General features: G+C 38.6%; 1 pseudogene; it reads right to left on the bottom strand.

The window, feature by feature from the left end:
• Window positions 1-543: 543 nt before the first annotated feature.
• On the bottom strand, window positions 544-10522 carry LOC131541427 (arrestin domain-containing protein 3-like; annotated as a pseudogene).
• Between the last annotated feature and the right edge of the window lie 1883 nt (window positions 10523-12405).

The following is a 12405-nucleotide window of genomic DNA, read 5'->3' as shown; positions in this document are numbered from 1 at the left end:
ATTTATGCATTTGGCAGACGCTTTTATCCAAAGCGACTTACATTGCATTCAAGTTACAGTTTTTACATTTTATCAGCTCTTGTTGCAACTACAACCGTTTCTGAGGAACTACATTGTTTGGTGGAAGAATTTATAACAGCTAGATATAAGAATGCCCCTTAGCTGTTATGAATTCACTGTAAACCACGACTTCTTGCTTTATTTCATCATGGATGCAGGTCAAAAGTACAAATGCAGTACACTACTAAGAAAAAGTTGCAATATTTTCAAAACAACACAGTATCAATATATGTTTCGCTAGGAGTGGTTAGAGATAAAGGGTATATTTTTCATTATCAAGAACTGCTGCTTATAGACCTTATGAGAAACAAGCAAGCATAATCAGCAATCTTTAGAATGTTGTGTTTAAACTTGTATTTTGTAGCTCTGTATGCCAAAGAGTAATTAGCTGGTGAAGTGGATTTACTTACTGTAAAGTCAACAAAAAATTATCATGACCACTAAAATGTTTGAAACAGGTGTCATAAATATCAGTAGACCGGGAAGATTTTAAAACGAGCGGTTTATACGTAAATCCATAAGATCTTAGACTTATGCTGTGTAAATTCAAACTGAAGACAGAAGACAATGAGTGAAGTGCTAAAAAGGGGCGGGCTACATAGTCTGTACATTCCCTGTGAAATGAAAAATGTGCCAAGCTTAAAAGGCACAATAATAGGCACTGAGCTTGCAGATAGAAGGCATGCAGAAATTAAGTTCTCATTAACAGCATAAATGGTGCTCAGAGGTTTGGCTGGTGAAGGAGACTAATAAGGCACATTAGGAGAGGATTCCTTAGTAGTGCTTTGATTTGGATCAGAAACTGGTGCAGAAGGAGCCGGATGGAAACCAGGTTGGATGGCATGTGGATTTGGATAGACCCCTGCAGCAGCTCCTGGATAGGGCGGCACTGTAGGGTCGTACAGATTGGGGTAAAGTCCTGCAGGTGGAGGAGGTAGTTCACCAGGATAAGGCACAAGGTTAGGCTGAGGTGGTGGATATGGCTGGAATCCTCCAGGTGGGCCTTGCCAGGGAGGACACGGTTGATCAGGTGGAAGAATGACCACAGGAAATCTGACTTCTGGATCCGATGCAAAAGACACATCCAGATAGACCTGAAAGACAATCATGTTTTTGCTTTACTCTTCGATAGAAAGTCTTGTTAAGCTGAACTATTGCTTTAAATATGGCAATACTGCAGAAGACAAAATAGCACCTTGAGTTCATACTGCACTTTTAGAATTCTGCAGTTTTCAATGGTGACAGTCAGGTCACGTGGAAGGGTCATGTCCACTATGAATTTTGACTTTTCTCCAGAAGGGATGCGATCTCTAGTCTCTTTGACTATATCTTTATATGATCTATTAGTGCTCCTGTCAGAGATGAACGTCTGTTGCTGCTTGAGGCTGTACTTTAGCTTGACGTCACGAGATGAAGAGTTGTCAATGTCAACAAAAACTCTGATTGTTTCACCTGCAGAAATTATTACAATTAGAATAGAGACAACGTACAACAATTATGAAAAAAAAGAGACTATAGTCAGTTTCTATACAAGTTGCAAATTTAAATTATGTAAGAATTATTTAGAGATGACACACAGATATCCAGTGTGTTTAGAAGAACACAGTAGCTGATTATCAATGGAAAGTCATAATTTTTAATATAATTTTGATGTCAGTCTTTCACTTGAGAATGACTAGAGTTTGAGATGCTATATGAAGATATTGCTCTGCTGTTATTTTTGTCCCTGAGAAATTATTAGTCCCATGACTTTTTTAATGCAGATTAATCAGTCTTCTCAGATGTTTTTCTATCGTAGTTTATGCCCGTGTCTTCATATCTAATAAAAAAATGTGTGCACTTCAAGTGAGCGTATACATTTTTTATAAAAATTTGGAACATTTTATTTGCATGCTCCTTGGTATCTCTCAGAATTTTTATGCAACATCTTAAAATGTTAATGGAAACCCAACAATTGACATTGCAGGCTAGTGTCTTTAGTTTAAGCAGCTTTGACGGAGACGTTTGAGAGCTACACATGTGAAATGATCACCTTGCATATAGCCAGTTTTTTCAGCTGTTACAGCCAGTGACATTTTTCCTGAGCCAATAAATTTAATCTTCTTGTCTTGTGTGCCAGATTGTGGTTGCTGTATGATAAAAAACAAACAACAACATATTGAATCGAGTGAACTAAAATTACATAAAATTTCCTCCAAACTCTAAATCACAAACAAATGGTTTAAATCACATTACTGGAGTTCTGATGACGGTTTATAAACCAGATAGATCCAGTCCTTGTTTATGATTGGTTGAGCCGTGTTCAAAGCCATTGTAAATTACTCTGGAAATGCATACCTGTGACCTCTTTACATCAGTATTACTGTGCCACTGTGTCTATGTGTTGCTTGGCAAACATTCTGCTATATCAGAATTACATTGCTCGGTGGACGAATAAGATTTATTATATTTTGAAATGATTAAAATAATAATTATTATTAATAATAATAATAATAATAAATTGCTGCTGTGTTTACTTTATAAACAAAATAAATACCTGATGGAACAAACATATTATAAAAGCAATTAGCCACTCATTAGCCATGCCTCTTAGCCATTCTTAATTCACTATATACTACAGCTTCTTGGGACTAATTGCTTTAATAAGCAGTTACATCATCTCTTTATTTATGTGAATCAATAGATGAGTCAGACAAGGTATTGTAAATCATACCCGTAAGTGATCATTGGTCCCATAATTTCTCAGCACAAATGTTAATTCTGTATGTCTAGCAGATGTTGACTTCCAAGGCCTGCTCAGCTTTACTGTCAAGACATACTTAACCCAGCCATGAAATCCTTTAAAAGATGGAGGCATATTTCTGAAATTATGGAAATATACAAAACTCTTTAGTTTCTGACAAGCATTACAGTGTTTAATATGTCATATAAGCAGCAAAAATTATAAATACATACACATACACACACTTTCTGTCAAAAGTTTGGACACACCTTCTTATTCAGTTTTTAAAAAAACTTTTATTGTTGTTTTCAACATTGTATATTAAGACTGAAGACATTGAAATTATATAGAACAAATATGGAATTTTGTAGTCAACAAACATGTTAAATAACCCAGAATATTGTCTATTTTTGATTCTTCAAAGTAGCCATCTTTTGCTTTGATGACAGCTTTGCACACTCTTGGCATTCTCTCAGTCAGCCTCTTAAGGAGGTCACCTGGAATGGTTTACTTGAAGGAGTTCCCAGAGGTGTTGAGTACTTGATGGCTGCTTTTCCTTCACTCTCCTGTCCAACTCATCCCGAACCATGTCAACTGGATTTAGATCGGGTGATTGTGGATGCCAGGTCAACTAATGTAGCACACCATCACTCTCCTTCTTGGACAAATAGCTCTTACATATCCTAGAGGTGTGTTTGGGGTCATTGTCCTGTTGAAAAATGATGATGGTCCCACTAAGTGCAAACCAGATAAGATGGCATGTCGCTGCAAAATGCTGTGGTATCCATGGTTAAGTGTCACTAGCAAAGCACCCCCACACCATCACACCTCCTCCTGTGTGCTTTACAGTGGGATCCACACATTCAGGAACCGTTCGATCACCCTCTTTACGGCGGTTAGAACCAAAAATCTGTTCACCGTTCGTTCACCCTCTTTTTGGTTAAAACCAAAAATCTCAAATTTCCACTCATACCAAAGGACAGTTTTCCACTAATTAAATATCCATTTTTTTGTGTTTCTTGGCCCAAGCACTCTCTTCTGCTTTTTGTTCTTCTGAAGTAGCGGTTTCACAAAGTCTCCTCTGAACAGTGGATGTTGAAATTTGTCTGCCACTTGAACTCTGAGAAGCATTTGTAATCTGAGCTGCTGTCAGGCGGATTCTGAGGCTGGTAATTCTAATAAACTTATCCTCTGCAGCAGAGGTAGCTTGTGGTCTTCCTTTCCTTTGAATTCTGAACAGCCGCAATACATACCTCAAGCAACGTAATAAAAACACAGCAATATGTGCCTACCAATGTAAGGTAAATATGGTGTATTTTCATGAGCCTAGTTGGATTTTTCAGATTGACTGACCTTCATTTCTTAAAGGAATGATGGAGTTGGAACAGAGGGAGTTTTACCACTGTGTCACATCAACTTTTTTTTTTTTAATTACAATGTTTAATCATTTGGGAAATCCCAATATTACCCGATACAAGACTTAAGCTGCTTATCATTCCGTAGTCATCGTTGTCTGACTCTTCTTTTCATGACTGGTCATACATTTTCAATAGGAGACAGATCTACTGGCCAGTCAGTCACATCCTCATGTGTCTACGAAACCATGCTGTTGCAGCATATGCAGAATGAGATCTAGCATTGTCTTGATTTATTAGCCATGAACTTCCCATAAAAGACATCTTCTTGATGGCAGTATATGTCTCTGAACAATCCCAATATATGGCTCCACCTCAATAGTAGCTTCATACATATGCAATTTACCCATGCCGTTTGCACTAATGCACCCCCATACCCAGTCTTTGCCATTGACAATTTGATGCTTGTTTTCTCCCAAAAACAAGCTGAAATGTGGACTCATTTGAGCACTGCACACATTCCCACTGTCTTATCTGAGATGAATTTGGACCTTGAGAACTCACTCGTCGAATTGATATATAGATTTCTTCTTTTGTAGATAGAGATTCAAGTTGCATTTCTTGGTGCAGCAGCAGAATGTGTTAAGTGACAGTGGTATTCCTGAGCTCATGCGGCTATATTTAACACTGCAGCATGACTGTTTTTCATGCAATGCCATCTCAGGGCTTGAAGCTCACACACATTCAACTGGTGTCCCGCCTTGCCCTATGCATACTAAGATTTCTCTGGATTCCTTGAATCGTTTCACAATATTATGCACGGTAGATGGTGAAATGCCTCAATTCTTTGCAATTTTGCATTGAGAAATGTGATTTTTGATTTGTCTGACAATTCTCTCATGAAATTTGGCACAAAGTGATGAGCCATGACCCAGCCTTCCTAATAAAGACTGAGATGCCTCTTTTACACCCAATCATGATCCCCTCACATATCACTAATTCACCAGCTTATTGTGGACTATTTTAAAACAGTTTAACATAGATATTGTATAATCTTTACACTTTTATTATGCCTCTGTGCCAACATTTTTGGAGTGTTGCAGCCTGTCATGAATCAGACCTCTGTGGCTCTCTCCGATGGCCACCCTCACCTGAGTACTGATATTCTCATACTACAATTTCCATGCACCCCGTACAGAGACTAATCACCTGCACAGGTGTTCCCCATTCACTGCTCTACTTAAGCAGCATACACACACACACTCTTTGCGAAGTCTTGTTTTGCCCCGGCTGACATTCTGAGCGGTTCCCCTGTATTCTATAGCTTCCCTGTGTTTGATCTTGGACCGTTGACTACTATTGATTCTCTGCCGCCTGCCCTGACTCCTGCCTGGTACCGTTTATGTCTCTACTCTGCCTCTGATATCCCTACTACTGTTGTTTTACCTCTGCCTGTTTGACCCTTATTAAGATCATTAAAGTGAAGCTGCAAATGGATCCACACGCTTCTGACCCGTCATTACAGAAGACTTCGCCACTCACGGATCCAGCAGCCGTTTATTAACTCACCTCCGAGGTTTCAGCTCAAGCCATCATGTTAACGTCACATCAACAACAACTCCAACGCCTCACATCTGTCACAGAGGATCTAGTGAAGACACTGCAAGCGCTTCGGCTAACCACACCACCAGCGCCCCCACCAGTACCTGAGCCTCAGCCCATCAGCTCTAACCTGAACATCTCCACAGCAAACCCTTGACTCTCCTTTCCAGAGAAATATGACGGCTCCCCGGACAAGTGTAAGGGATTTTTGTTACAATGCTCTCTGTTTATGGATCAACAACCACTGTTATACACCACTGACAACAGTCGCGTATCATTTATCTGTTCCCTGTTAACTGGCCGAGCTTTAGAATGGGCTACTGCAGTATGGGAGGGAGGAAACATGGCATTCCCCTCTTTCACTGACTTTCTCAGGCAGTTTCGAGAAGTGTTCGAGCACACTGCTGGAGGCAAAGAGGCAGGCGAACAACTGCTCACACTCCGAAAAGAGAAGGACATGGCTGCTGACTACTCTCTTGCAGCCCAGACCGGTTGGGGTACCGGTCCCCTGAAGTTACTATATCGTAAGGGATTATTGATTGAACTTCAAACTGAACTGGCATGTCGTGATGAAGGAAAAACTCCGCCTCGACAATCTACTGCGCTCACGATGTTCTTCACGACACTCTCCCATTCAAACTTCCGCCTCCACTATTACCCCAGAACCTGAGCCCATGCAAGTAGGAGTCACTCGTTTGTCACCGGAGGAAAGGGAACGCAGGATGCGAAACCACCTCTGCCTGTACTGTGGGCTATCTGGTCACCTGCGAGTCAACTGCCCCACTCGACCATCAACCAAAGATACTAATGCGGTGAGTGCTTCTTCCAATATTTTAGATGTACCCATCTCTCTAGCTAATGCAAATGTTACGGTTGAGACGATGGCTCTAATCGACTCTGGGGCAGCGGGAAACTTCATTGATATTAATTTAGCTAATTCTCACAAAATTCCTCTCCTTCCATGTGAATCCTGGGTGGCAGTGGCAGCGCTAGATGGACGCCCATTGGGCACAGGACTGATCAAATTTACCACCCAAGACCTCACTCTAAAAGTCGGCTCTTTCCACACCGAACTCATACGTCTCTTTGCCATTGATTCACCACAGAACCCAGTGATTCTCTGCATACCCTGGCTGGAGAGACACAACCCTCTTATTTTCTGGACCACTAAGCAGATTTAACAATGGTCAGAGTCCTGTCAAAAATGCCTGCAGTTCCAGCTTCATGCCACAAACCCCGAATCTCCTTTGTTGACAGAAACCCCAGTCATATCAGATCTTCCAGCAGAATATCAAGATCTCTCTGAAGCGTTCAGCAAGTCAAGGGCCTCTCAACTTCCACCACATTGGCCCAGTGATTGCTCCATGGATCTGCTTCCTGGAGCTATGCCAACGAGAGGCAGAGTATTTCCCCTATCACAACCTGAGTCCGAGGCTATGAAAGCATACATTGAGGAGGAACTGGCTAAGGGCTTCATTAGACCATCCACCTCTCTTGCATCAGCTGGGTTCTTTGTCAAAAAGAAGGACAGGGGTCTACGACCATGCATCGATTACCAAAGTCTCAACGACATCACCGTTAAATTCTGTTACCCACTGCCCCTGGTTCCAGCCGCCCTAGAACATCTTCATACTGCCAAGTACTTTACCAAACTCGATCTTACATCATCAGTGCCGACGGGGTCACTATGGACAACAACAAGGTACAATCAGTGCTAAACTGGCCTCAACCCATGACTATGAAAGAACTACAATGATTCCTGGGCTTTGCCAATTTCTACAGGCGATTCATACGTAACTTCAGCACTATAGCAGCTCACTTCGCTGCTCAAGGGGGGGAGACCGCGTTTAAACTGGTCACCGTCAGCTTTGAACGCTTTCCAACAGCTCAAGGATCGCTTCACCACTGCTCCTATCCTTCATCACCCAGATCTAGAATTCACAGTTGAAGTTGACGCTTCCAACACTGGCATTGGAGCCATTCTCTCTCAACGTCAGGGCAACCCTTCTAAGCTGTTCCCATGTGCTTATTACTCACGCAAATTAAATTCCGCCAAGAGAAATTATGACGTTGGAGACCGCAAGTTGCTGACGATGAAGGCAGCCTTCGAAGAATGACGACATTGGCTAGAGGGTGCTAAAGTTCCTTTCACTGTTCTCACAGATCACCGTAATCTAGAGTATATCCGCTCAGCCAAACGACTCAATCCCCGGCAGGCCAGATGGTCATTGTTCTTTTCACGCTTCGATTTCAAATTCACCTACAGACCCGGGTCCAAGAACTGCAAAGCCGATGCATTGTCAAGACTCCAGGACTCTTCTCCTTCTCTGGGAAGCATCAATGAAACCATCATTCCATCAACATTAATCGTAGCTCCAGTCCAATGGGATATTCTCACTGAAATCACAGAAGCTCAAGCTAATGACCCTACTTTACCGAATTGCCCCAACGATCGAACTTATGTTCCTCAGGACCTTCACCAACGAGTCTTACATCTGGTGCACAATTCCCCCAGCTCTGGTCACCCCGGTATTACAGCATCACTCCAGCTGGTGTCAGAACGCTTCTGGTGGTCATCACTACAGGCTGATACGATCGCATTCGTCCAACAATATCCAACCTGCAATATGTCCAAATCATTTCACCAATGCCCCGCTGGGTTGTTATAGCCTCTGCCCGTTCCTCAGCGCCCATGGTCTCATATTGCCATTGACTTTGTTACTGACCTCCCCAACTCCAGGAATTATACAACCATTCTGACCGTGATCGACCGATTCTCCAAGGCCTGCCGACTCATACCCTTACCCAAACTACCAACAGCTTTCAATTATGTCTCTACTCTGCCTCTGATATCCCTACTGCTGTTTTACCTCTGCCTGTTTGACCCTGATTAAGATCATTAAAGTGAAGCTGCAAATGGATCCACACACTTCTGACCCGTCATTACACGGCCATCTTTTTTTTTTTTTTTTTTTTTTTTAATTTACAAAATGCGTTTAAGTTGGTCAGTGAAACATTGGATATCTATTCTTTGTATGTCTGTCAATTAAATAGAATTAACAAATCACAGTTTCTTGACGTTATTGCATTTTACAAAATGTCTCAACTTTTCTGGAATTGGGGTTGTAGAATAAGCAATTAATGACTGACATGCTTTTCAGAGGATGGTAATAATTTGTGGGTCAATTTTGCTTTGATATAACTGATAGGGAACTGGAAGGAATTTGTTCTGTATATTGTGTTCATGGGCTGTGAATGACACCTGCTGAATATTATTTCACAATAAGGAACAAAAACAATTGAAGATGTATTTTGGAAGGCATATTAGTATCACTCACTGTTGAGGCAGCTGAAATCTGAATGGAAAAACATGACATCCTGGCTTAATCACTGGTCCATCTGATGAATAAAAAAGGCATGTTATTGAGTTACAATTGAGTTTATAAAAAAAGCATATTTAGTTTACTATCAGCAAACAATCATTTCAGGTTTCATGTACCTTACAAGAAAATTGCATGTAATTTATTTATTTTATGCAGTTTACTTGCAAGGTATATATGAAACTCATTTACTTACAAGTCTCTCCATATAAAAGAGTCGTATTTATTTCACTATTTCCTGTAGATGTTACAGCAAGACAAAAGTAGACAGTTATTAGTACTTCTCATTTTTATTACAGTTTCTTTATTGTAAACCAACTTCTCTTTTTGAGGCTGTACGTTCACTGAGCATTTATTTTGCATCTGTTCTGTTTATGAATGTACACATCGATATTTTCGTGCGTATACATGTATATTAATTTATATAGTAATAAATTAATTTATTATTGTTTGACGTTTTGAAGTTTATTTACTTTTCTGCTTTGCAATACCGAGATTGAATTATAGCAGAAAGTACATTAAAAGATAAAATTACAAGAAATAAACACAAAATACAAAAATACCCGATAAATATAAAACAAAATTTCTAAAACAAATTCAATAATACTACTCCAAAAAATGATAAAAGATATACATTTGCACACATATACATATACGTCTGTCCATACATAAGCAAAATATACATCCATTTACTCACGCACATGAACATAAGTTTTGAAACATACAAGTGCAACTGCATAAAGGACCTAAGCATCCACATTACATTCATTGAACAGTCTTATACCAAAAGGAATGGTAGAACTAGCATAACGTTTTGTCCTTGCTTTGAATAATGTCAAATTGCTTTGCTTCCTAAGAAGCTGACTAGTTTTTTCACCCCTGGTTGGTGGAAAAAGTTCACGAAGGGGATGATCATCCTGGACCATCTCTTGTATTAATTTAATGGTGGCTTGCTCTCTCCGATCTTGTAAATCAGGTATGTATTGATGTGTTGGTAAACCTCTCAATGATTCGTTGTGCCCTCTTTTGAATGCTTTCCAGCAAAGCTGCTTGCAACTACTATTTTTATTACTACTAATATTATTACTACTAATAATAATTTGTTACTTTTATATATTTGAAGTTTTCTAATGTGCAACCTCACCTTTCTTCGAGCTCTCTTGAATGAAGTATTGCTTTAGCTTTAAGTATCTCTCATGGTCGCTATAGGTTCAGTCCTTCAGTCCAGCTCACATCTGCGTCCCCTGTCAGCTTCACAAAAAAACTGTCCACCTTTATTTCTTTGGTTACCTCCAAAACAACTCGTCCCTCCACAATATCCCCACTAGTAAAAGTATTGCTTTCATTAATCGGGTTGTATTGAAGACTGAGCTGTTTTATGGATCTTGACATTTTAGCTTCTACGTCTGTACACTATAGACATTCAAATACAGCGCAGCTGGGAGGCTCCTCTCGTTTGCCTGGCCAAAGCAGAACTGACATTTCTGTGAAATAAAAGATGGGTTGAGGGTGTGATGCTTCCTAAAATTGTCTGGTTCGCAGTCTCTGAACATTGATTAACATTGGCTATCTGAATCTGAACTTCAGAGTTAATAATAATAATAATAATAAAAATAAAATAAAAAATCAACAAGTTAATGTACTGTTAACACACATAAATTATGTTTAAAAATTGTTGTTGGTGTTAGTATTAGTAGTATTAGTAGCAGCAGCAGCAGTAGTAGTAGGCCTATTATTATTTATAATAATAATAATAATACACAATAACAGTCATAATAATAGTTAACATAATAATAATAATGAAATACTCAAATTATATTAAAAAACACCAGTTCACTTCTGTAAATCTGCTATCAGCAACATTATAATAAGTGTTTACATTGAAGGTAATAAAATAATGTTTTCAAATGAATGTTCTCAAATAGTTAACACAAAAACGTGTATCTTCTAGGCCTACTCTAACTTAAGGAGGATGATGATCATGTATGATTCTAACTATAATTCATTTTGTGGTCATGTATGCAATACGCATTAGAAAATAAATAAAATCATTGTCACATGCATAATAATAGGTTTTTAATTCATTCAAATTATCAGTTACTACTGTTTATTAATTAATTTATAAATTTGGGTAACACTTTAGAATAGGGAACACTTATTTGCCATTAACTACGACTTTTCCCTCAATTAATTCCTAATTTGCTGCTTATTAATATTTAGTAAGGTAGTTGTTAAATGTAGGTATTGGGTAGGATTAGGGATGTAGAATAAGGCATTAATATGTGCTTAAATACTACTAATAAATGGCTAATATTCTAATAATATGCATACTAATAAGCAACTAAGAAATTTGTTCTGTACATTGAGTTTATGGGGTGTTAATCGCATATTGTTATTATTTCACTGTTTGCACATATTCATAAAGAACAAATGTCATTGAAGATGTATGTTGAAAGAGAGGAATTCCTCAATACTGAAATGACTGTTGAGACAGCAGAAATCTGAATGGAAAAATATGCCTTTCTGCCCTAACCACTGGCCAGTCTGAGGAACATAAGGCATGTTAGTATGGGTTACAAGAGAGTTGTAATGAACCTTTGCTGGTCTACTGTTAGCAAGCAATCTTTTTAGGTTTCATATGACTTATATGTCTGAAAGGTATATGAAAACCCTTATTTACAGGGTTCTTCGCTTACAAGAGTGGAATTCCTTTGTTCTTGTCTTGTAGACATCACAGCAAATAATATATTATTTCCATTCTTATTTATTATTTCTCTATTCTTTACTGAAAACATCTCTCTTTCAAGCATGAACTGTCCCAACTTTGACTTGTAAGTTACTATTAGCATTTATTTAGCATACGTCCTGCTTATGAATGCATACTTATATTATTTTGTTTATATAATAATTAAAAATATTGGTAACACTTTATTTTACGGTTACACCAATTAGTTGCTTATTAGCATGCATATTACTAGAATATTAGCCATGTATTGGTGCTAATTAAGCACATATTAATACCTTATTCTACATCCCTAATCCTACCCAATACCTTAACTTAACAACTACCTTACTATTAATAGAATAGTAGAAAATATAATTTATTGAGGGAAAAGTCGTAGTTAATAGTTAACAAGTGTTACCTATTCTAAAGTGTTACCAAAATATTTTTATAGAAATTAATTTTTTTGTGCAATGTAAATGTTTTTTCAAGCTTTCTTTAATATGAAGTATTGCTTTAATTTAAAGTATCTCTCACGGTCATGGTAGGTTCTTTCATCATCAC

This window comes from Onychostoma macrolepis, chromosome 05 (genome assembly GCF_012432095.1).
Source record: "Onychostoma macrolepis isolate SWU-2019 chromosome 05, ASM1243209v1, whole genome shotgun sequence".
NCBI lineage: Eukaryota > Metazoa > Chordata > Actinopteri > Cypriniformes > Cyprinidae > Onychostoma > Onychostoma macrolepis.
The sequence above is the reverse complement of the archived record's forward strand: the minus strand, read 5'-3'. Positions and strand labels throughout refer to the sequence as shown.